At 42.7% G+C, this 25,504-nt stretch overlaps 1 protein-coding gene across 1 annotated transcript in view; it reads right to left on the bottom strand.

The window, feature by feature from the left end:
* Positions 1–22,997, bottom strand: part of LOC116050407 (tenascin-like) — a 94,914-nt gene extending 71,917 nt beyond the window's left edge. Inside the window, exon 1 of the mRNA XM_035995802.1 lies at positions 22,892–22,997. The gene's annotated coding sequence lies outside the window, so the exon portion shown is untranslated. The remainder of the gene's footprint in view (positions 1–22,891) is intronic.
* Between the last annotated feature and the right edge of the window lie 2,507 nt (positions 22,998–25,504).

Here is a 25,504-nt window from a genome sequence, read left to right as displayed (position 1 = left end):
ATATCAGCCTGCCTCGTCCGCCTGGTGTGGCCTCTTCAAAGCATGCTGGACAGTTAATTACAGCACATACACACGTGCATGCCTCAGCAAGCCAGTAACATGGGAGACACCCCTCAGGATCGCAGCAGCTGGCAGAGGGCTGCAGCCAGCAAAGTCTGTTTTATCTGAATTATCTGAAGTTCGGTAAAACAACTCATGTGAATAAAGCTGGTGAAAGTGTGTTTCCATCCAATGGCTTTAAAGCGAATAAAAACCTGTGCGTAATGACGTCACATGCTGTTTTGCGATCAAATTGGTATATCGAATTGATTTTAGACATCTTAAGGTGTTTCCATTCATTTTCGCACTGAATCGCACAACATTCAAGCAAACATTTGCGAACAAAGTTTTGCTAGACAAAATGGATCGCGCCATCTACCAACAAATGATCAATATTGCACAAGTTGTAATAGTGCTTATGAGCCAGCTGATAGCGACATATCGAGCTATAATAAGAAAACAACGATATCAACACATTGCTATGATGATGCAGATGCACGTAAATGCCCGACGACAACGGAGGCGGCCTGTGGTGTGGGAACGACAGCGCTCCAAACAGTTCTGGGAGATCGTGGTTCAGAGACACTTCACGGAAACCCTTTGGTTGAAGCATTTTCGGATGACCAAGACAACATTTTGACCTGTTGTGTAATTTCTTTGGCCCGTCCCTTTCCCCAGATCGCAAGCTATCGCCCTCCAGTTCCAACCGAGAAGCGTATCACCATTGCGCTCTACAAACTGGCTACATGCGCAGAGAACAGAGTGGTAGGAGAAACATTTGGAGTCAGCAAAACCACCATGCACCGGTGTGTGCAACGCCGTGTGCAACGCCATACGAACGAGGATGATGCAAAGGTATATATACCTACCTGGAGTGGATAAGGGGCATGATATCTCGCTGCGTAACTCCAGAGCGCACCTTGTGCCACAGGTGTATGGCGCAATAGACGGGACTCACGTAACGTTTAGACCCCCTGCTGGAGGCTACAGGGATTTAGTCAATAGAAAGGGCTAGCCATCAATCGTACTACAGGCTGTGGTAGACGATTGTTGCATCATAAGGGACATTGTGTCGGCACTCCTGGTAGTGCGTCTCCTTGTTCGTCCACTTCCATCTGTCTTTGTTGACACCCGCCATGTGTGCAAACAGAGGAAATACTGGGCGGAAATGAACTACAACTTCTTCTTCGTTTTGTGGCATGTTGCAACCATAAAATGACCTAAAACTTAATCGCAATTCATTATTTATTCGGCAAATAACGTTTCCATCAGCGTTTATCGCATAAGCCATATATCGATCAAGATAAAATCCGATGAGACCGAACGTATTTCCTTTGAGTCAATATTCATGAAATTCAATCGAATTTTACTGTTTCCATAAGGCATTTTTCATTCGATATCACTTAATTCGGATAAAAACGTGTGGATGGAAACATAGCTTGTGACGAACTGAGGCTCTACCAGAGCAGAGCTGCTCATAAAGCAAAAACACAGCCATCTGTAACATGTTAGCTGGGTTTATGGAGGAGGACGACATCTCTTCTGCCTCCTCTGGTACCTCCTCAAAGAGATCATGTATTGTATACTGGAATTATACTGTACGTATCTGCTATATTTTAGTATTTCATTTATATTATATAAAATGTTTTGGGCACCCCACCCAAACATGTTTTTGTTATTATTATGTCTTCTTTTCAAAATGCTGCTTTTAGAACGCAGTTGAAATCAGTGTTGGGCAAGTTACTTCCAAAATGTAATACATTATAGATTACTAGTTACTGTCATTTGAGAGTAATTAGTTATATTACAATATTACTGTCTCTGAATTGTAATGTGTTACACTACTTTTGCATTACTTTTGAGTTACTTTCACCAAAATAACAGGGGATGTTTGATTTGGCAGCTAGCTTGTGAATTTCACCACCGGATCAATAAAGTTTCCTCTTTATCCACTTTAATACATCATAGATTATTCATATTTTGTATAATCAATATAAATATGCAAAGTAACTAAAGCTATACAAAATAGATAAGTAAAATGTATAATAGGCAAGAAGGAGAAAATGAAAATACTCAATTAAAAGTACGGCATTGTTGTAAAATGTTTGTTTATAGCACTTCAATAAGAAATTCATGTTGTTTAGGTTAAAACACTCTAAAGGAAATGTTCAATTATAGTGTGATTAAAACTCACTATTTACATTATTTACAGTACTTGATTTACAGCTGATTTGTGAAAAGGTAGCCTACACAACCTTATTTAACAGTAATTTAGTTTTACTGTGAACCGTCACAGGAAGTGCTTTTATTTTGAAGTAGGTTACACGGACGTTGTCTGTTGTGTAGCTACTCTTGCTAGCTTACTGAGATGCAACATGTCCGTCAGGCTCCAGTTGTTCACTTTCTTGTTTGTAAAACTGCAACATATTGAACAGTAAATGGTCACAGTAAAAGACAAGCGCTTTTGGTCGTCATTCGAAGCCATTCCACTATAGGCATAGTTACTCTCCACGGCTGATAAAATGCAATGATATTTACGTGTAGCAAGCCTCAACATTAATTCCCGACATGTTTATATCTGTCAGCCGCTGACGTACCGTCACCTGTTGGGACATACATGCTGTCCGTACCGTCACCTGTTGGGACATACATGCTGTCCGTACCGTCACCTGTTGGGACATACATGTTGTCCGTACCGTCACCTGTTGGGACATACATGCTGTCCGTACTGTCTTTGGTTCTGGCTCTGACCACGGGAACAGAAACAGGACAGCTCACTTCAACGCAGCGTAATAACTCCTGAAAATAATGTCCATCTCGCAAATGTATCTGTCTCTGCAGTCATCTCAACCATCGAATACAGCAACAGGAAAATAATACAGCTTTTTTTTTTCCTGTGAAGAAATGTGCGGTGTTGGTGAATTCTTTAAAAAACCAATGCACCACTAAATGTTGCGTTAAAATGCGTTGTAACTCGCGTTACTGAGATTGTAACGAGTATAATATTACCGAAATTTAATTAGTAATGCATTATATTACTGCGTTACAGCAAAAAGGAATACATTACTGTAATTGCGTTACTTTTGTAACGCGTTACTCCCAACACTGGTTGAAATTGCCGATTGATTAAAATGTCTGACTGAACGGTGCTTTAAGCACAGTTGTATTGATTGAAAAGTACTGTCATTAAGTACATACGAGGGGCTTTATTTCTCCTGGCACTTGAACATTCATGTTCACACTGACATGTTCACTCGTTGGGAACCACTGGACTAAACTAAACTATATACACAGTAGTTAAACTGCAGTGAAATGCTATAGGCACCAGGATGAATAGTAGAAAATGCCATATAAACATGTAAGTCAGTCCCTTTCACTTTGTGTTTGCGTTCCACGAGTAGAAGATGTGACCAGTGACCACCACTCCACAGCCCGGTGTGTTACATGGCACCTTTTCACACACACACACACACACACACACACACACACACACACCGATGTGGTATCAGGTGACCATGCAAGGCCCGTCCCGGCCAATGGGAGAGATTTGCTCTATGACACTCCCACATGTGGTCATTGGTGGAGTGCCCCTTTAAAGATATTTTGTTTCAGATGCATAACAAGAATACACATCCTATTATTTAAAGTAAATGCTTCATGATATATCATAAACAGCACTGAGGTGGATAAACGCAGGGCTTCCTTCAATGAGGTGAAATCCCTTCTTCGCAAGGCTGAAGTAAGATATTAGCTCATTTTCCCAGCATGGCTCCGTGTCACAAATACAGGGCAAGACAGGGTGTTTGACACCCCAGAAGGAGCGATGGACTATTACTCCAAAGAGATTCTTCCCTCAATAAAAGATGGGCAACTCCATAACGATACCTGATGTTTTTGACTGGACGGATTGAATAGGCAGAGCAGTAACGCTATGTATCGTTAACACATAGGACTGAGACTTTGGTTAACGTTACTCCCTATGATCACACCAGCGGTAACATAATATGTCCTAAACTTCACAAAAACGGAGACATTTCTAAACTAATGAATCACATGTCCTACTATAAAAAAAGAAATGAAATACAGGCAGGGACATCACTAGGATTTAAAGACAGGGGGTGCTTAGCCCCCAGGGTATTTGTAACTTGCGTTTGCAAAATCTTTGCACTCACATCTTTTGTTACTGTATTAGAGCTACACTTATGTCAACAACCAGTCAAGAAACCAAGATCTTAACAAGTAAAAAGTGACAGACATATCCTCTTTTTTCATTTCTACTCTGTTCAACAAAAATTACTGTAATGTTACTGTAATGTTAGCTTTTAGACACATCAAAGGAATTTACTTAGGCCAGACTTTGCTCCTGATGAGATCTTCTGTAAGCAATGACTTAAATCTGTCTGCTCATGTAAATGTGTGATAAAGTAATAGCATACAGTACTGTATCTAATTCCTCTCTCTATAAGATAAGTTGTCCAAAGAATGCTATTTAATTACACTAATTACTGTAACTACGCTGTGGATTGGTTCAATCAGAGTGTCATTTCGCTGTGTAGTTTGGCTTGCATACAGTATAACCAGAATTTAGGCAACATGTACATATTTATTTAATTTATCACAGCCAATGAATCCAGAAAGTTACGTTGGTCAGAATATAGCTAGCATACATAATGAATATAATTAAATCATTTAGTTTAGGCTATGCCTTAGTGCCTAGACCTGCCAACAAACTCTTATTGTTAGAAGAAAACAAAACACCCCACATTTCCTTAGACCTGTAGACCACTACTGACCTCAATCAGAACCAACTGCCCTGCCAATCTCCTGCTTCTCTTTCTCATTTTGAATAAAATATCTTTGAATATCCATCTGCACAATAAATTGAAGGATACACCGGTACAATAGCATTAACAGGGACCCTATGGCATTTAGTTTTCACTGACAACAACATTCTATGGGGAGTGATATTGTTTTAGAATACTATAGATTAGATAGTATTTCGCTCGTTCACCTAGCTAGACTATTGTTTTCCATAGTAAACCAAAATATCTCCTTTCCTTTACCTCAAGAAAACGTAGCTATAGAAATAGAGCAAAACCTCACTGGAAGTCTAAGACTGCAAGACCTTGCCTTTACAGGTGTGTGTCCAAAAAAGTGTATGCTAGCCTATGGCCCTATTATCACCAACACATTGACCAACTTTAAACAGGTCGAGGAGCAACTACGCTACACCAATAAGTGGCATTTGAACACCCCAATTTGGCACAACATACACTTAATGTCTGGTAACAAACCTTTTGTTTATAACCAGTGGAGTGACAGAGGTATTTATACTCTAGACCAGCTATTCAATGATGAAGGTATGTTAAGTTTTGAAAACCTGAGAACTAGCTTTGAGGTCCCTAGGACATCCTTCTTCCTTTATCTTTGTTTAAGATCAGCATCATCATATGTCATAGGACATACTGGACTCCTCAGAAGAGATACGTCTCTAAAGCCATTCCCACTCCCTATTGCACATTCTGCCAACCTGAACAAACTGGAACTTTCCTGCACATGGTCTGGGAGTGTGAACAGGTGCATGAGTTTTGGAATAAAACAACATCAATAATATCTGATGTGATAGGATGTCGAATTCCTACTGACCCGACTGTTTTCTTACTTAATGATAACTCTAAATTACACCTGCTTGGGAGACAGAAGAACATTTGGCTAGCTGGATCAACCGCGACCAAGAAAATGATAGCTCAGTGCTGGCTTCTCCTGCTCCCCGCCCTATGAAAGTGCAGGTTCAAGATTTTTTTTTATTTTTTTTTAATGTTTATCCGAGGTGTAGTCGGAAGAGATGTGTTTTTAGCCTTCGGCGGAAGATGCACAGGTTTTCGGCTATCCTGATGTCAATAGGGAGCTCATTCCATCATTTAGGAGCCAGGACAGCAAACAGTCGGGATTTCGTTGAGTAATTAGTTCTCCCTCACAGTGAGGAAGCAGCAAGCAGGTTGGCTGATGCAGAGCGAAGGGGCGGGTTGGGATATAGGGTTTGACCATGTCCTGGATGTATGTTGGGGCTAATCTGTCTAATCTACTAGTGTCTTGAAGCGGATGCGGGCAGCAACTGGTAACCAGTGAAGAGAGCGGAGGAGCGGTGTAGTGTGAGAGAACTTGGGGAGGTTGAAGACAAGCCGAGCTGCTGCGTTCTGAATGAGCTGCAGGGGTCGAATGGCACATGCAGGCAGGCCAATCAGGAGGGAGTTGCAGTAGTCTAGACGTGAGATGACTAGAGCCTGAACCAGAACCTGAGCCGCCTTCTGCATTAGAAGGGGACGTATCCTTCTGATGTTATGCAGCATGTATCTACACTAACGGGTAGTTGCAGCAATGTTGGCAGTGAAGGAGAGTTGGTCGTCAAGTGTTACACCCAGGTTTCTAGCAGTCTGGGTGGGGACTACCACAGAGTTGTCAATTGTTATAGTCAGGTCTTGGGTAGGAGAGCCCTTCCCTGGAAGGAAAAGGAGCTCAGTCTTGTCGAGGTTGAGTTTCAGATGGTGTGTGGACATCCAAGAAGAGATGTCAGTCAGACAGGCCGAGATACGTGCTGCTACCTGAGTTTCAGACTCAGGAAAGGAGAGAATTAGTTGGGTGTCATCTGCGTAGCTGTGATAAGAAAAGCCGTGCGACTGAATGACAGACCCGAGAGAGTTGGTGTACAGAGAAAAGAGGAGGGGACCCAGGACTGATCCCCGAGGAACCCCAGTTTTGAGTGGGCAAGGTTCTGAGGTAGATCCTCTCCAAGTTACCTGGTAGGTTTGGTCTGTCAGGTAAGATTTAAGCAGAGCCTGAGACACCTAGATCCTGGAGTGTTGAAATGAGGATCTGGTGGTTCACTGTGTCAAAGGCAGCAGAAAGATCCAGAAGGATGATGATGGAAGAGAGAGAGGTTGTTATAGGTAGCGATGTGAAGCTGCTCAGTGACAGCGAGGAGGGCAGTTTCTGTTGAGTGGCCAGCCTTGAAGCCAGACTGGTGGGGATCAAGAAGGTTGTTCTGGTAGAGATAGGTGGAAAGTTGATTATAAATGGCACGCTCAAGAGTTTGGGATAGAAATGGAAGAAGGGAGACGGGTCTATAGTTATTTACCTCAGAGGAGTCGAGTGTTTCTTTTCCTCGAGACCGCAGAGGGTGGGGGGTGGGAGAGGGTTGTTGTTCTTGTTCAATTGTGTTTGTCTGTTCTGTATGTTTAAAAATATAAAAAAGTAATAAAAAATTGATCTAAAAAAAAAAGAAAACGTAGCTAAAGGTAAGCAGGTAATTAAAATCAACTTACAATTTCACTCTGTATCACTGACTACATGTAATCAATCTTCCTTCATTCATCTGTGTGTGTATCGGTGTGCGTGTGTGCGTGTGTGTGTGTGTGTGTGTGTGTGTGTGTGTGTGTGTGTGTGTGTGAGACTTGGTACAATGTAAGCACGTGTGTTCACACGTGTTCTCTACATGTTTTATGGAACTTGCCCTGTATTCAGCAGCTTTGTCTTGAGTTACAGCTGAAGCCTTTGAGCGGGGTGCTCCATAAAACAGACAATGACCTCCATCCTTCCTGCTCTGACCCTGGACCATTTCAGCTACCCAGCACAAACTGCTCATACAGCCGGAACCTCAGTATGGACGGCAGTAAATCCTATTCTATTGCTCTGGGAGGGCTCTGATACACAGATCCACACAGGTGAGGCCAAAGCCCTGTGAGGATGAAGCAGATCGGTATCAGCGCTGGTCTGAGGGGTTTATGAGAGACACTGGTGTGGATGTAAAACTATGTGTCAGCTTTCAGCTTGAGCCCAGCTGCAGATACAACTCCCTGACTCTGCCCCACACTCTACAGAGGAGCCTCTATAGAGCTCTTTGGGATGAGTGGGTAAACAAATGGGAATAAATGAATGCAGATACATTTGGCTTGCTCCTCTGGTCATCACTACGACTGCTGCACCGGAACTGTGGACAGGGCTTGGAAACCAGAACACTGCAGCAGAATTGGGCATAGCGTGAAAAGCAGCAGTGATTTGTTGACTCCAAATATTTTCAGGATTTAGTTTTGACAAAGTGAGCCTGTTATGGGCTTTGGAGGCAGGCAGCGTGATCACGCCCCTTTGGGTCACAGCAACTGTTGAAAGCAGAAACTTTTATAGAGAACTTTTGCAAAATCCCGCAGAGGCAAAACATAACTTCTTTCTCAAGCTCAGCACATTAAAGATGATGCATATAGATCCTGGCTTTCAAACCGCTGCCTTTAGATAACCGAGCTTGTGCTAAAATCATCATCCCATGTGTGTGTGTGTGTGTGTGTGTGTGTGTGTGTGTGTGTGTGTGTTCCGAGGTAAACACTTCGACAAGTCTGTATATTTCATTGAAATGTGGAGAAACATGGTTTGATCACTGAGAGCCCCGAGGGTTGGGCATCGCTGCAGCTCCAGTTGTGTGATGGACAGGTGCTGTTGCTCCTGTAATCTCAGTGCATGGCTGCGATCTGTGGACTCACACAGAATAAGGCCTTTACATTGAGATGCTAGGAGTTTCCCAGGACTGAAAGGACAGAGAGCAGTGGAGATCTCCTCTTTCTATACAGCCAGACAGGGATGATCTCTGTGTAAACAATCTGAACATTATCACATGACTGAGCAGACGGTCAAAAGACTTACCACCCCATAATACACTCCAGCTTCTGGCTTTTTGAAAGATTGGGAGACTTCTGTTGCATCATAGGATTTCTAGGTTGTTGGATTTAGGGAAAACATGTGATGATTAGTTGCATTTGAGGATTACATAACTGCAAATAATCTCTTGAAAAACTCCTCCTTAACCCACCCAAAACAAAGTGAGTGAAGTCTGTGACCAGCTGACGCTAGAGAGAGACAGAGAGACAGCTTGTGAACACCAAACATGTTTGAACTAAATGCACTGGTGTCAACGGGATCAGGCAGAGATCAGAGACCTGAACCTCACTCTACAAGCTGACCTGAATCAGATGCTGCAGCTTTCTAATAAATAGTTCTATATTACGTAATGTGTAACACAGTGATGAACCCACAGACAATGGTCAGCTGACTGCAGTTCCTATAATTCTCTGTTTACATTAGTCATTTGATCAATTGTTAATGTGAGATTATTGATAAGTGCAGCTTTAAATCTTCTATATGTTTATGTAAAAGTATCCCAGTGAAATCCAAAGACACAGTCTTAGACTTCAGAGAGGCCCAGGTGGATCTCTGCTGCTGTAGCGTGGCTCCACAGTACCGAGCTGTGGCCTGATTGAGGGGCTCTTCACCCACTACAAGAAGGGCCTTTTTACAGGGACCCATCCTCTGGGATGACATGTCAACCAGAGCCCAGATGGATCACATGGAGCATCTCTTCAATGGTCATAACCATAGGACTGGATCATCTATTGGAACCCCTGACCTCCAACGCGTATACTGAAAGCATTTATGAGAGTTAGCACTCCGACCTGAGCCTCCTCCTCACACTCATCTTATCCTTCATCACATTGAGCAGAAGAGAAGTGATGGAGGACCTGCCCTACACCCTCTCTCCTGACTCTCAGACACATTTATACCACTGGAAGTCCCTGTGGACTGGCCCATGTAATATCCCGCCTGTCTGGAGCATTTGTGGACACATGAAGCCCTAAAGGCTGAAGTATCCCTGAAGCTATTATTGCTGCTTTAATCCAATTGAAATCAAATCAACAGCCTGACTCCAGCCCTGCGACTGCTGAACCAGCTGTTTGTGTTTTGTCCATGCTTGGTGTTGATGTGTTGTAATGACTGGTACAGCCAGCTGAGCTATATGCCTACATCCCAACCCATTCCAGCAGGAACAGAGGAGAATAACAAAGGAATACTTATATTAGCCTAGGGAATTTATATCAGGTATTAACATCCAACCTACTTGGCTTATATAATCCTCTTCTGAGTATAAAAGGTAAAGGACATACCAGTGATCCATCTAAGAGCCAAAGATTTAGCCTATGTCTGGCAGCGATGAAATATTGACATATGGTTGTGATGCATATTCTCAGTCTGAAGAGAGAAGAGGAAAGCCTCAGAAACTGTGTTGGTTCAAATCTGTTCTGGAATGTAACCATGCCAATATGAACTGACAGGGATGTTCAGACGAAACAAATAGAAAGATAGATAGATAGATAAATAGATAGATAGATAGATAGATAGATAGATAGATAGATAGATAGATAGATAGATAGATAGATAGATAGATAGATAGATAGATAGAAAGATAGATAGATAGATAGATAGATAAATAGATAGATAGATAGATAGATAGATAGATAGATATCCCCACCCTGGGGATCAATAAAGTATGTTTTCTTCTCCTTTAGATAGAATCCATTAATATTAAAAAACATGTAATATAAATAATAATATCAAAGTATTAAAAGTAAAACAGTAAACAAAAAAGCATGCCCTTTAAATGTGCATGCATACAATGTGAGGACTGGATGTGCAAATGGAGGTTATTATAAATGATATGTGCAAAAGATATGTTGGGACCTAAACAGTTGAACAGTATGGTCTCCTGTAACAAAGGAGCCATCCACAGCCTGAGGTGCCAAACACTATGGAGTCGTCACCTATGTGTGATCTTCTAATTTGAATCAAAACACTGGCGTTCCATTGGAGGGAATCCCAGGAAGCTACAGAGGTCCCTGACCATGTGACCCAACAGATAAAAGTTCACACAGGTCACAGTTCTTGGTCTTCGTACTCAGGTGCTTGTAAGCCGTGGTCCCACGCAGGGGGGAATGGGTTGGGTTGGAGTAGGCATGGTGACCAGGCTGAGGTTCGGCTTAGGTATTGGGCTGGGGGTGTGGTTAGATACCACTAGAGGAATGACAGAAAATAGGCAGTGTTGTAGTCAAGACCACCTAAACCGAAACCAAGTCATCACCAACCAGAGTATATCGACACCGAAATAAGACCAAGACCAGATCAAACAAATCAAACATACAGGATATACACAACTAGCTAATATTTATAGCTAATATTCGCTAAATCCCTTTGGGTGAGGGGTGAAGAGATTTCTGAAGAGTTTTGGTACAGAGGCAGATTGATAACTTTAGCTAGCTATCTTCGTTAGCATCACTTACCCTTAGCTTACCTTTCTTTATGCTTCCTTACTAAGTATGGATAAAAAAAATGTAGGTGGTCCCAGCTGTGTTGGTTAGCATTACATTGCAGAATTTACACACTGCTGTGTGATTTCTTTTAGATGTTGTTTTGCAAATAATCTCTTTAAAAAAATACAAGAAATAAAATGTAATTAATAAAATGTTAATACCGAGGATTTGGCTGACATCTCCCAGACAGCCAGAGCTTCTTCTCCCATCACCTACATTCACTTTAGGAGTGTGTAGGAGGTACACCTTAGTCACCTGCAGTGCTCATGATGAAAGAGTGCTTGCATTGTACCAAATCTCACACACACACACACACACACACACATTTAGCTGTCTTTGTAATTGATAGTACAGCACTGAGTGGATCAGAGAGCGGTAACACTGACATACTGCAGTCTATAAACTCTGGGTTTGTGTGAGCTTTAAAGAGGTCTGCTTGATGTTACGCTGCAGATATGTGGAGGCACCTCCTGCAACAATTACATCATACATTTATTATGCTACATCACCACAACAATATAACAACACCAATCATGACCAAGCGCCGGACCTGGGGCGACAGAGTCTTCTCTATAGCTGCTCTGTATTTTCTACTGCACAAGAGGCATGATCAACGGGCATAGTTCAAATGACTGTACGCAATTGGATAGTCCTTCAACCAATCAGACAGCGACATGGTTGCATGACAACGGGTTGCTGCGCTTCGGTGGCCGCCATGTTGAATGTAAAGAAAAAGCTGCTTGCCATCGCTTCTCTGTCGCCATCGTGTTAAACCCGCCAATAGCGCGCCAGGTGGAGAAGCCAGTTTGTGATTAGTCCCCGCAGATTTGTAACGGAGGCAGGATAGAAAAGCGTACAGGTTTCCAGTTTTTACCCATCAAGCAGCACTGCTCTCTGCTGAGGATAATCTCTTCACACGCCCAAGTTCTTCCTCATGATGACATCAGAAGATATAATAGAAGTTTTGGATTGGGCTTCTCTGAGGTGATGAGTCATGTAGCTGCAGAACAGACACATGAAGCCACAGTGTTGTCATTATCAAACCAGCTTTGAGTTCAGTCACTAGGTTTGGTTAAGAAAATAAACATTTAAAAAATGCCTGTCAAGAGTTGAAGTGAGGCTCGTAGACAATGAAACTATGTCTGAATCCAGTAGCTGCCAGTCTAAGGGCCCTACGCAAACGCAAGTAGCTTTGTGGGCGGATCTCGGGCGCTGTTGCTATGATACCGGCAGGATAAATGACTCTTGCACCCGACGCAAATCTAAAATGGGTTGGTCTGAAGTAGCTACATTACTCAAAGGTGTGGTTTGGGCGTAACGTGCAATCAGAGTGTTATCTCACATTCCCTTTAAAAGCAGGTTCACTAGTTCCATGGCGGATTGCTACTATAATGGCCATAGGCAGCGCTAGGCTATTTCATCTCAGCACCCCTGAAAAATAAAGTCCTTATCATTGTGATTTTGTGAAATCGTTTATTGCTCAAATGTTATTATATTATGTTATTTATATGTTATTACTTTTGCAAACCTGATTTTAGCGATGGAATAGGATAAATGACAACAGGCTCAGCTCAGTTGTAGCCTAAAGTCAACAGCCTGTCTGTGATTCCCTACTGCTCAGTCTGCGAAGATAACTTTGGGGAACAGTCGTCAGAGTATGGCTACTTTCAACCACTGAAAAGGTATGGCTAATGGAGTGAAAATTAAATCTAATCGAATGAACACATTAAGTAGGCTACAGGTGTAGTATTTGTGGATACTGAATATATGGCAATTATATCTGAATTAGCCTAGCTTATTCACCACGGAGTCCAATTTTGTTGTGCAATGTTAGACAAAATTGCTAACTGTAGGCAAATGTAGCTTAGGAGTAGCTAGCCTACAACGAGTTTTTAAAGTGTGCTATTAATAGCCTGCCGTAACAGCTTGAGCAGCACCGCTAAAAATAGCCTAGCGGCGCCGCTGCAGTTACCTTCCTACCAGACACTTTATTATTTTTTAATCATAAATATATATATATACTATAAATAAGTCAGTGCCAATGAAAAATAACGAATTCGACCTGACGGATCATCAGACTCATTCATATCAGAACTGAAACACTGGAACAACAAACCCTGACTCACTCAGTCTGTTTCCCCATAGATGGATATACGTTTCTCTTTTTAAAGAAAACAGCCAGGTTCAGGTGATAAAGTATAAGATAAGCCTTTAACATTATCCCACTGCACTGAACAGCAACCCCATATTCACATATGTTATAAATAGGTGAATGGATAACCTTTGGTAGCCTACACCATGCATTCTCTGTTGATTAGTTGATTACATTTGCCTTCTGGTTGACAGCACAAAGGAGTGAGGAGAATAGAGAGAGAGAAGGACAGAGAGAGCAAGATGAACAAGGTGAGAAAAAGACACACACACACATATATATATACAGTATATATATATATATATATATATATATATATTAGGACTACTGTGTTTTGTTTTCTCTTTTATTTGAAGATTATTTTCTAGTTGATTACAAAATGTTTTGTATGTGATTGTCAGTGATATGACAGAGGGAGGGGGATGGAGAGAGAGAGGAGGATGGAGAGAGAGTGGACAAAGAGAGGGACCTGGAAGAACCAGGTGAGAAAGTGGATATATATTGTACGGGCAAAAACACTTAAAACACTTAAAATATTCCATTCACATTATATTTACATTTCATGGAGGACTAGGCTCTTAAGAAAAAGAGAAGTTGGATTTTCCCCATCTGGTTCAGAGGCATTATTAGATTAGATTATTCATCATTTAGCTGTATAACCATATCAGTTTCTATCAATGATGTAAATGAAAAAGTTGAAAATTAACAGCAGAACAAAACATGAATAATCCTGTCTAAGAATATGTTAAGGCTTATTTTACCAGTTCAAGGTGTGCAGGGGCGTAGCTCCAAATTCTGGGCCCTGTAGAAAGGCATTTTCTATGGGCCCCTCCCTGCATCCACAGCTATTCATTCTAGCATATTTTTGGGCCCTCCTCACATGAGGAACTCAGTCCCCTTCCCCCCCCCCCAGTCCAATGCCCCTGGGTATGTGTGCTGCAATAATCATGCTTTGTAGTTGCCATCTTTTTTTCACAGCAGATGCCTTGAATCTGTTGATAGTTTGTCATAATTGCACATCTCAATCTGTCTATTTCTTTCCCCAAAACTCACCAGAAGTCATGATTTAAGGGTTTAAAAAAAAAAATCTTACGGGGACATGCCCCCAGACCCCCCAGCTTAACTGCTATCAACTTTTCATTAGGGGCTGAGCACCCCCAAAGGTCAGATCCTAGAATCGCCCCTGATAATGGCGGATTTGCTAGACGCACGCTCTTAATACATCCATGGGCGCACGCCAGGAGAGGTTCACAGCCGAGGAGAACGACGTTTGCTATTGATTTTTCTTTTTGACAAAATGTAAATAAAGAAATGTCACAAAAACATACTTTCTGATGTTTTGGGCTCACTCTCACTGAATCACGAGGTTCTGAATGCATGGTGATATTTTTGCAATGTAGTCTACCATTAGACCGAGATGACCTCACTATAGACGATGCAGCTCCTCTGTCTCTCCTCTCCCGTGCTGCTGCTGGGGCATTTGGGTTAAGGGGCAACGGCACATGCAGCTCAACATCACATCTTCTTAAATATTTCCTCATTTATGTCATCAACACATCCATGATTCATGGAAATGTTGTGTAAAACAAGGTGATATTTTTCCTTGTATTTATGTATGGTTTGTAAAAATGGGAACTGCTGGGTCCGTGAGATGAGAGAAGCAAAGTGTATGCGCTGTGTGCACACTCTACATTACGGTAAAGCATGCGCCCTTAAAATAGCATCTGAATAACGCGCCACTGACTTTAGACTAGGTTTTTCCTGGTCTGTGGCGGAACTGTTTTCTGAAACTGCAAAATAGCACTAGGGAACATTTGCGCCGGAACACGCCTCCTCTTTTTGCTGAACCGCCCCCGGGAGCGCAAGTTCATTCCCTAATTTACCGACGTGAGTCTGTGGAGGGAAAAGTCCGCTGTGCATCGGGTGCAAGATAGGGCCCTAAATCTTATTACAGTTTAGGTCCTTCGAAGCAGCCCTGGTGGATGATGATCTCATCAGCGAGGAGCCGTCCTCACTACTTTCTTAGTACAAGGCAAAATCCTATTTGGCCTTTGGAGCGGACCAGACTCTGATTACATGTTGGAGGGCAGCACTTCCCCCAACATGAGTGCTGATAGCAGTACAGCCGTGGGCGGATTGACGTGAAGCAGCAGGCGGCTCACACCAACACACCGGGCCACCGGCATGATGGCCTGCTGTCTAGCCTTCCACATCATCAGTTGGCAATTAACCAGGCAGCCGCTCAGTGAGAGGGCCGTGCAGAGCTTTATTCCTGGATGTGTGCGGTGTGGCCATGCTTAAATCTCCTTCTCTGGCCCGCTTCTGCTGTTGGTGGTGAAGTGCATCAACACTTCACAGCAGCACTGGCTCATCACTGTCTCATAATTCAGCTCTGCTGGGGTTCAGGCCCTAAATCTGGTCTTCTGCTTTGCTTTCTGGCACATTCCTTTGGGTTCTTGCAGTAAAGTAGTGCTCGAAATGGACTCTGCTGAAAAAATACATCTTCCAACGCAAACAGTAAACATATCTGTTGGTAAATGTGCTGCCCAGCGGCCTGGCAGAGACATAGGCCGGAATAATGCAGCCCCTTGTTCTGTGTGAATGAAACAGAGTTGGCACTGGGGCAGCTCCACTGGCAGACGATCTGGAGGCAGAGGGCCTCCCGCTCTCAGGCAGAGGAGAGGAGAGGAGAGGAGAGGAGAGGAGAGGAGGAACCAGACCTGAGGGGGAATCACACATTCCAGCAGCAGTCTGCAGTTTGAAAAGTTTGCTGCTGATACAGAGATGTAATTGAGCTCAGAGGAGGTTACACTGTGCTGTAGCTACCTGTTAGGGTCTGACATGCCCCCCCCCCCACAGAACTTGTGCCCATGGAAACAGCAGCCTGAGAAAATCATTGTGTAAGGTGCATTTTCCTACCCTTCTTTTCCCCTTTTGCTAACAATAATTGGTTGCCAATAGCACTTGACTGTAGCGAGTTGAAGCCTCCCTCCCGGCAGGTCTTTAGCTCCGTCCAGAGAAGGGGGAGGGTGGGGAGGGGAGGGGGGGGTTTGGCCAGCTCCCTGCACCAAGCCACCAGGGAGCTGGATGGTTTGGCCGTGATTAGAGAGCCGTTATGTGTCACACAAGCCTGAGCTGGGCCTGGCTCTACTCTTTCTGTGTGTTATGTGTGGAAGGAAATGATTTCATCCGTTAGTCTCAGGCTGCTGATGACAAGGTGGGGGAGATCATCAGCTTCCTCCTAACTAGGTCACTGTGTTATTCAAGTCCAGCAGGAGACTGGAAGCAACAGAAGGCTGAATGTTTCAACTCCCCCTCACCCCACCGCTGGAGATCGTGTTAAAAGATAGCAGAGAAAACTAAGAGAGGAAAAACACAGCAACCCTGATTTCATTTCTAGAACAAACAAGTGTAACACACAAGAAACCTTGACTGATTTAGCACTTTTCTGTTTGCCCTGAGTCGTGTTTATCCACTGGATCAGGTGCTGTAATGGGCCCAGTATGGATAGCAACTGTCAATTTCAACATTATACAAATCTCTATAGCGAGATGCTGATCAGGCTCTTTATACATTATTAAGGTTTGTACTCTCTTGAAATGCTATCGTCAGTCTGAGGATCATTTTACAGAAATGTACCTGATGGCTGCTGCTGTTGAGAGTCTCATCTGAAGTCGGGAGCCAAAAGCCAAATCATTACTCTTAGTGGTTGTCGACATGCCAGTCAAGAAGCCCTCATTTTGTCATTTGAAACATTCGTGAGACAAAATACAGCTCTTCAGAAACAGCCGACTTATGTTTGGACAGCCTCAGTCAGGGGCTGCTACTCGAGGTGCCGCTGGCTCTGAAAGAAGCGCTAAATTGCCTGTAATAAGTTCTCTCTCTCACAGCAATGTAGCGATCATCTTACACCACATTGGCTTTAGGTTAAAATGTGAGTCGTTAGACTTTCATAACGACTCTGTAAGAAGTACAAGTGCAGTGAAGTGAAAGGATGTGTGTTACTTTGCTTCATGTAGTCATTCAGTGCAGGCTTCACCTCTCAAACACTATGTACCATCAATAGGACAGGATCTATATTTGTCCTGACTTGACACAGAATCTCAATCCTCCATATGAAATATATACACTGGTGTTACAGCAGACTATATGTGTTAAACATCAACACCTTCTACTACTCACACTGTGGTTTCAGTCACGTTCATTATACTACACTGTTCAATGCAGAATGTTGCAAATGTATTTACATTGTGTGCATCTGTATGTACTTACAGAAGACAATATGTGTTACATGCAGGAAAAAACCAGCGGGGGGGTATGTTTTCTGATCATGCTCAACAAAACGAAACATGCAAGAATTAAATCCCCCTTTCAATACCATGGATATAGAGCCACTCGGACAGCCATGCCAAAACTTCAATATCCAATGGAAAATAATGTCAAAATGAAATAGAACAACGTGGTGTCAACATAAAACACAGCACTTTTAAAGCTGGAGAGCAGAGTTCACTATGCAGTGAAAAAATAATACTCTCACCCAGGGTTTTCTAAACTTATCTAGTCATTTTGGTGCCTAAACTTAACTGTCATCGCCGCATGATGCTCTCTTTTTCTGTCTAAACTCCACTACCACGGCCCCTGAAAGGAGCGTCATCTGGCGGTGCCTTTAGCCGGCTCACAGTCACCTATTGGCAGCTAAACAACTGCATCACATCACATATTTTGATCCTAGCAGCTGAGCTCTTTGGCTCTTCAGTTCATCAGATGCCTGGCTGTGATCCAAACTGAGCTTTAAGAGAACTTGTGTCCTATACTCCAAAGACTCTTTCTAAACACAATGTTAGCTAAAGCTTTGTCGCCTCCTGAGCCAATACTGCCTCCCCCAAGGCCGCCCACCCTCGAAAGTGGAGTGCAGCCTGGAGGCATGCAAAGGTAATGTGGGGGGAATTTACCAATCAAATAGCTGTGAGGGGCTGGCGCTGCTGAGTGCCGAGGGCTTCCTCTGCCCGCAGCACTCTCCCCAGCTTTGTTCTGCCCGTTATCTTTGGTGGCAGATAATCCTGAATGTGCTGCGTGGATCACAGCTGCTTCGCCAGGAATCAACCACCGGCTCATCATGCATGTTAAACTCATTACATATTCAAAGGGAACTAAATCTCCTGCATATCTGCCCGCTGGAGGGCCCTGTGCATGTGTGTCTGCATGCATGCATCCGTGTGTGTATGTGTTTGCGTCAGCCTCCTCCTCCATCCTCAAAGAGGCTTGGCTTACGGCATTTTTCACCCCCCATTTAACCTTCCCCTTTCATTCCCCGTCCACATCGAATCATGCTCAAAGACCTGAACAGTTTGACTCAAAACTTCACTTTGTGGATTTTTTGGTGATGAGCTAAAACAAAGTATCTGCGGACACACACCTAACCGTGGGTGTGTGACATAGAAACAGAAAACAGGTCTATGCAGGGTTTCAGCATCCTTCTGATCCCTGTCTTGGTTCACTCTCACCACTATCATCAACTTGGTTTTCAGCTGCAGCAGGGAGATGTTTTCAGTTGAAAAGCTCTAAAAAGCATCTGTCTTCTACCTGCTCAGCAGCAGACAGCAGACAAACAGTCAGAGAGCAGCTGGTGAACTCAGTGGAGCATTCAGCAGCTACAGAGACAGAGATCTCCATCAGGAGCTGGTGGAGACCAAAACAGAGCTAAAAGGAAGAAGAATATTGGACTTACATTTGTCATTTTATTAGAAACTTGATACCAAATGAATGCTAATGTAGCAGCTTCTAAACATCACATATTGCTGAGATTGCCTTTAAATATCACAGAGAGAGCATATCTGACTGCACAACCTGCCGATGGTCTGCAGTGCTAGCACAAAGAGCTCCAGACAACAGTCCATTAACTTATTTTAATTAATTAGTTACAAACAAGCTTTACAGATTTTCTGGCTATTGCCACAGAAATTCAATTAACAAAGATGGGATAAGGTGTATACTTGCTCAGTATCCCATCTAATTACACTATATCCCAGCCATCTTATTTGGATTTCTCATAAGCAGGATAATAGCTAATCTGGGCTTTTTAACAAACAAAATGTCAATGACATGGGCTTACTATGAAATACAATAAGTGGCTGTTCTGAACAATAATAATAATAATGAACAAAATCTATTGAGCCAATCAGGAAAGTAGTTGAGTGTATCCCATTCAGTAAAAACCAAATGTGGTTAGAGAGATAAAGGGAATCACTATAGAATACAAAGAGAGAGCTCATCTGTCTGCTGCAGTGCATGACCTGTATGATTCACCATAGCTCATTCATTTCATTTGTTTGCAGTACATCATATTCCTGGATCTGCACTGAGGGGATTAACAGCCCATCGATCCACAGTGGACATGTGTTCAGCAATGTTAGGTAAATTAGTCCTGCTGCTAATGCGCTTGTTTGCATGCGTGGCTCAGTCAGTGGCCGTTGATCTATCTGCAAGTCCTCACCTCCACACACCCCCCCCCTAATCCTGTCCCCAGACAGGCTGATGCCAGATCAGCACTGACTTCAGGCTGGAGGGACCCCCGTCTCCACAAATAAGCCCACTGGCCTGAGGATCAGCCTGCATAAGTCACCACTGTTTGTCAAGGTGAGAGTCAGACGCCTGAAGCTACAAACTACATTGTTTCTTTTAGCAAGCTAATTCATGATTGTTTTCTACAAGTCTGCACTTATTGAGCAGTATGTCATCCAAAAAAGGAAGCAAATTATCATTGTAAATCTAAATCTTCATATTAACTATGTAACTCCATGATTTACAATAACTTCTTAATAGTTTCTCAGCAGATTTTCTGAAAAGAATGATGCCATTTGGTACTAACTATGGGTGAAATAGAATATGTGTGATGAAAACAGCACCATTTAGAGTAAACAGAGACACATTTCACATTTTGTGCATGTTCAGCTGACCAGCTGCCACTGACTAACAGACTGCCCCTACTTAATGGTATTAATTTATTGTAAGTGTATCCTTTTTCCCAAACAACATAGCTTTTCGTCTTGAAAATTATTTGGAAATGACAGACCTGTAAAATAAAGCATTACCAATAATTGTTTTTTAAAAAGATTGCACCCATACAGTGATGTACGCCGCTTTAGCAAAATCTGTTTTACTACTCCAGTGTTCAATGTACTGCATAAATATGACTATATGTTCAAGGATCTGAGCTGGTTGAAACAAGTACTGCATTTTCTTTTTTTTATAAACTTGGAAGCCATGGAGCTGCAGTCTTATAGTCTGATAACAGGGGACAATGTACAATCAAACATTAACCTTGTATAAGAAAAAGGGAGATGCATTGCACCAGGTAGTAGCATAAGTGCTATTTTACGCCAGGCAGGTATGGTAAAACAATAAATATCCAATGCAAGTGAAGTACAAAACATCACACACACACACACACACACACACACACACACACACACACTATCATTCATAAATGTGTACAAGTTTGTTGTGACAATATCCAGCTTTTTGTCAAGCATGAAAATATTTAAGAATGTGTACATGTAAAGAGCTGAGTTTGGAGAGTATTCCACGGACTTATGGCCACAAAAGAAAAGGATAATTTGCCCAACAAAGTCTTGCGATTGAGGAGCAGACACACTCTTCCTCAGCTGTCTCTTTTGGAAGAGCAGTCTTTGCTTTTTCCAGCAACATTCTGCCCATTTCACAGCTAAATCAGTCATCATAATGGAATCGTCACAATCGGCGAGTTGAAGTTAATCTGTGCAAATCTTTTAGATTGAGTTCAACTTTGACACGCAAATTCAAACCGTTTACCAATAGCAAGCTAACTGAAGGAACAGAGAGCTGGAGAAGTTATCACAGTTTATTTGCTCCTCTCATAACCCCTGCTCTGACAAAGTGTAAGCTGCTCTGTGGTTTGCAGACAGTTCAGAGGCAAGAGTCGACCGTACAAATACTCCTCTGTCTCACAGATAGCAGGCTGTTGCATGTTACTGGAGTTAAGCGGTTAGCTTGCCAGCTACGGCCGTTCTTCAACTGGCCTTATGAGTTGTCACTACGTCACCAAGCTACGCTCATGCCATCTTTCACATCACACATTTCATTGTCAGATTTTAAATGCCTTGCTTGGAGCTGATTCACTAACCCACATCCAGGGATTCAACCTTCCCAGAAACCAAACCTGCTTCTCTAATCTGCAGGCTCAGGGGACACCCTAAAAGACACCTGAATCTGTCAACATACACAAAGCTGTCTACAAGCCAGGATCAATTTCACCTCCTGACATTTGGATTTTACAGCTGCTTATTGGCTGCTCAGAGATAAGCAGTGGCACTTTGTTGGTTAGGAAGACTGAGTGTGTGTGAGCAGAATAAAATGATGTCTTGAACAGAAGAGCAGAAGAGCAAGCTATTGAAAGAGAAAGGGCAAACTGTCCCAAACACAAGTCAATACATTTCTATTGTGCACTGAGGTCATTAAACCTCCACACTAAGTAAATCTGAAGGAGCAGCAGAGATCAGAAATGCTGCACACTTATTCTTTTTAGAACTCAAACGGCCTTTACTTAGTTTTGAAATAGGTCAGATAACAGTGATAAGACGACATCTTTCATTTACAGGACACATATGGACTGGGATTCACGCCACTCCAGTGCATGCTCAGAATTTCTATCAGGTACTCCTGTCAGCCCCCCTTGTTCATCCTCAGTCAACATAAATCATCCTCCTGCCACCACCTCCACACTTGCCATCATATCGCTGTCCTAATATAATGCATTGTTTGAGGAGCACACAGGAGAATCAATGTCCGATTATAGCAAACACACAGAGTAAGGCTGGGTGATGTGAAAGCCTGTCAGAGCTGTACAAATGCTGCAGGGAAAATATATATAGGCTACATCTGCTAAGCACAGGTCGGGAGTCCACAAAGCCTTTGATTACACTGCAAAGTCTTTAAAAATGCACTGGGGTCAATGGAACCAAACTTCAACGATCAATAGCGTGTCTGAATCAACAGCCTAGTGGGTTTGTCATGCCAGCTTGATTAGATTCAGGAGGAAAGTGGGTTGATGAGTAAACATGACAGCATCAATATTACATGAGAGCGAACATCCAACGATTTCTTCCTTTAATGTCTGTAAGAGATCTGGGTCGAATCCTCGTAATACTCTGACATGAAAACGTTTCTTTTTTCATGGATTAAAGTGCCACATTGAAAATGAACATGGGACATAGCAAGTGTCAAAAGCAAGAAATAGTAATAAAGAAAAGCCAAACCGCAGAATATGAAATGTGCAGTCCCCAGGGTAAGGTCATGTGCTGTTACTTTGCTGACACCACTGCACAAGTTCACCGTCAGAAACTAAATAAAACTAAATTACAACTTTTTAAAGAATAAACCAACCAAAAACACCAATCCATAACCAAACCCTGCAAAGAATTGAGGCTTCACCCCTCTGAATAACCCAGAGCCATAAGAAGAAGTGGAAGAGGTCTACCTTGTTTAAATGGAGCCGGGGCGATTCAGTGGCATTGTGAGTGCTGTAGCTGCAGGGTGCTAGTGTTTCCCCAGTGAACTGAAGCAGATGTCAGCAGAGACACCTGCTCTGGCTCAGCCTCCTCCTCCGCTGTGAGCCGGCCGGGTGTCGGGGGTCGCCGCCTGCCCCAAAATAAACCCATCGCTCAGCCCCCTGGCATGCTATTGTCTTAAGCACAGTCGAGGATCTATGAACTCATTAAGACATTTTCACACATTCTCATCTGTTAGATGAACACTCAATGTTGTGAATAAAGGTAACGATAGCTGTTAACTTATAAGCTAAAATGCCGTTATAAGTGTCTTTATTGGTGCAAAAATATGACTATGATCACTTTGATAAAAAAAAATACCTAAATTAGTGATAAGCATGAAAAACATTCTAAGGAGCTTACAGTCTCTTATCCAGGGACTAGGTCCGGGTTAGGGCTGGGTGGGGGTGCAGGCCTGTGGTAGTGGCCGGCCATCTGTTTGGGATGTTTCATGGTGGGCTTGCATCAGCAGCAGCCGTATGATTGACTGACAGCTGGGTAATCCAATCTCAGCTGTTCTAAGTGGGAGTCGGGGCAAGGATTTTCAGTGAGGAAGGATATCGAATCACGCAGCCTTCACAACTGCAAAAAAGAGTCCAATGTTGTGTTGGCAGTGGCGGCTGGGCACAGATCTCAGGCCATAGGTTGCTGCTTTAATCAGGCCCTAACCAACACTGACCTACATCCGTCTTCATCTGAATGACAGATGTCACCAGTGTCTTTGCTGCAGAGTAGTAGTATGTGCTCATTCATTAGTGATTACTGCTGCATGCCACACAGCTCAGGCATCCACAACGTCTACAGCAGCACTGACTTCTGGGACTCTGTGATGTAATGCTGCTATGAGCTGGATGATCATACTGCACTCACTGAAACAGCATCACTACACAATAAGATGCTCTTATATCAAGGCCGCTCAATTTGGGGCCCACGGGCCAAGTTTGGCCCGTGCTCCCTTTGTTTTGGCCCACCATTGCATTGGACATGCTCATGCTTATCCTCCTCTTCTTTTAAAAATGCTATAAAATCCTGACCGTAATGACTATGAAATGTACATTTTGTCCAGCTAAAATGTACTTAATCTGATATTTTACAGCATTGCAAAGCACAGTGCTGGTAAACTTCCCTATTAAATTAGGTACGTAAGTTTTATCTACAAAGAATTACAAGACTTACGGTTTTCTCTCTCTCTCTCTCTCTCTCTCTCTCTCTCTCTCGCGTGCTGCGAGCCGTGCTAACGTTACTGACTGACCCAAGTCATGATGGAGCTGTGGAGGCAGTGCCACACTGACAAAAGAAAATATATTAAGTCAGCTGGAGTCTAATGTTGAAAGTTCATGTCTCCCACTGATATTGCAAGTGCTAAATGATTGTAAAAGGCATTGAATAATGTAATACAAGGTCTGTAATATTGGAGATACAGTATATGCAGATTTAAGAGCAGTTATTATTTTTGAAGTTTTATTTTAGATTTGGAATGTTAATTTTCTATAAAATATAATACATTTTCACTTTTTACATTTTATTTTTGGCCCATTGCCTTCCATCCGGATACAGTTTTGGCCCTTCATATGAAAGAATGTGGGCACCTCTGTCTTATATGGACAATGATTGCAGTCTTTACAGAAAGTAGATCCCACCTCTCATTTCTCTTTTGCCAGACTGGAGAAGCAGCTGGACAGAGGGGCCCCGGACCCCCATGGGGCCCACAGGTTCCAGGTTTGCCTTGTAGCAATGCGTTTGGCTCACACGTCTTCACTAACAGTAGTTTGACCAAAACAATCTGAACTCAAGCTCCACTTTTCAAACTTTTAACTGCACTGTGTGCTCTTCTGATGAAAACATTAGTAAGTGGACCTTGAGTTCAGATTATTTGGTCAAACTAGTTTCAGAAAAATGTGCACTTTTTTTCTAAATAAGCTTAATAATGCAAGCATCTAACGCTACAACCATTAATTGATTAGTCTGATCAACATATTAATCGGGTCCGTGTAATGCTAAAAATAAAAGTTAGTTTACTGAGTTGTCTGAGTGCTAACTTTTTAAATCATTCGTTTGACTTGGGTTTAAGCTTTATTAAAGAAAAATAAGCTTGTATGCTCCCATCTGTGCTAACATGTTCTGACTCCAGCTCTGTCTGTCCTCTTACTCTATATAACAAATCATTTTCAAAAGCTTCTTTTAGGTCTACAAAGAGAAGAAGTATTGTGGGTAACAAAGTTAGAAATAAAAAAACTGTAAGACAATACGTCTGACTTTGACTTGGATGTGGTTGAGCTTCTGTTGCCTTTCACCCAGCTGTAACTCTGCTTTGCTTTCTTCGCTGTGACAAATGTTCATTCATCATTCCAACAGAAATCTGGCTCATCGGGGGGCGGCCCGGTGAGGGGATCGCATCTAACACATCACACACCTGTGCTGTTGTTCTGCACCATAAAGGCAAGGTCAGATTTCACTCTGGAGCGTGCACACACACACACACACACACACACACACACACACACACACACAGACAAACACCCTGGTTCAAGTCACTAGTATTT

The sequence above is a fragment of the Sander lucioperca genome, chromosome 2 (assembly GCF_008315115.2).
Source record: "Sander lucioperca isolate FBNREF2018 chromosome 2, SLUC_FBN_1.2, whole genome shotgun sequence".
In the NCBI taxonomy this organism is placed as follows: Eukaryota; Metazoa; Chordata; class Actinopteri; order Perciformes; family Percidae; genus Sander; species Sander lucioperca.
Note: the sequence above shows the minus strand (reverse complement) of the source record. Positions and strands in the feature narration are given on the sequence as shown.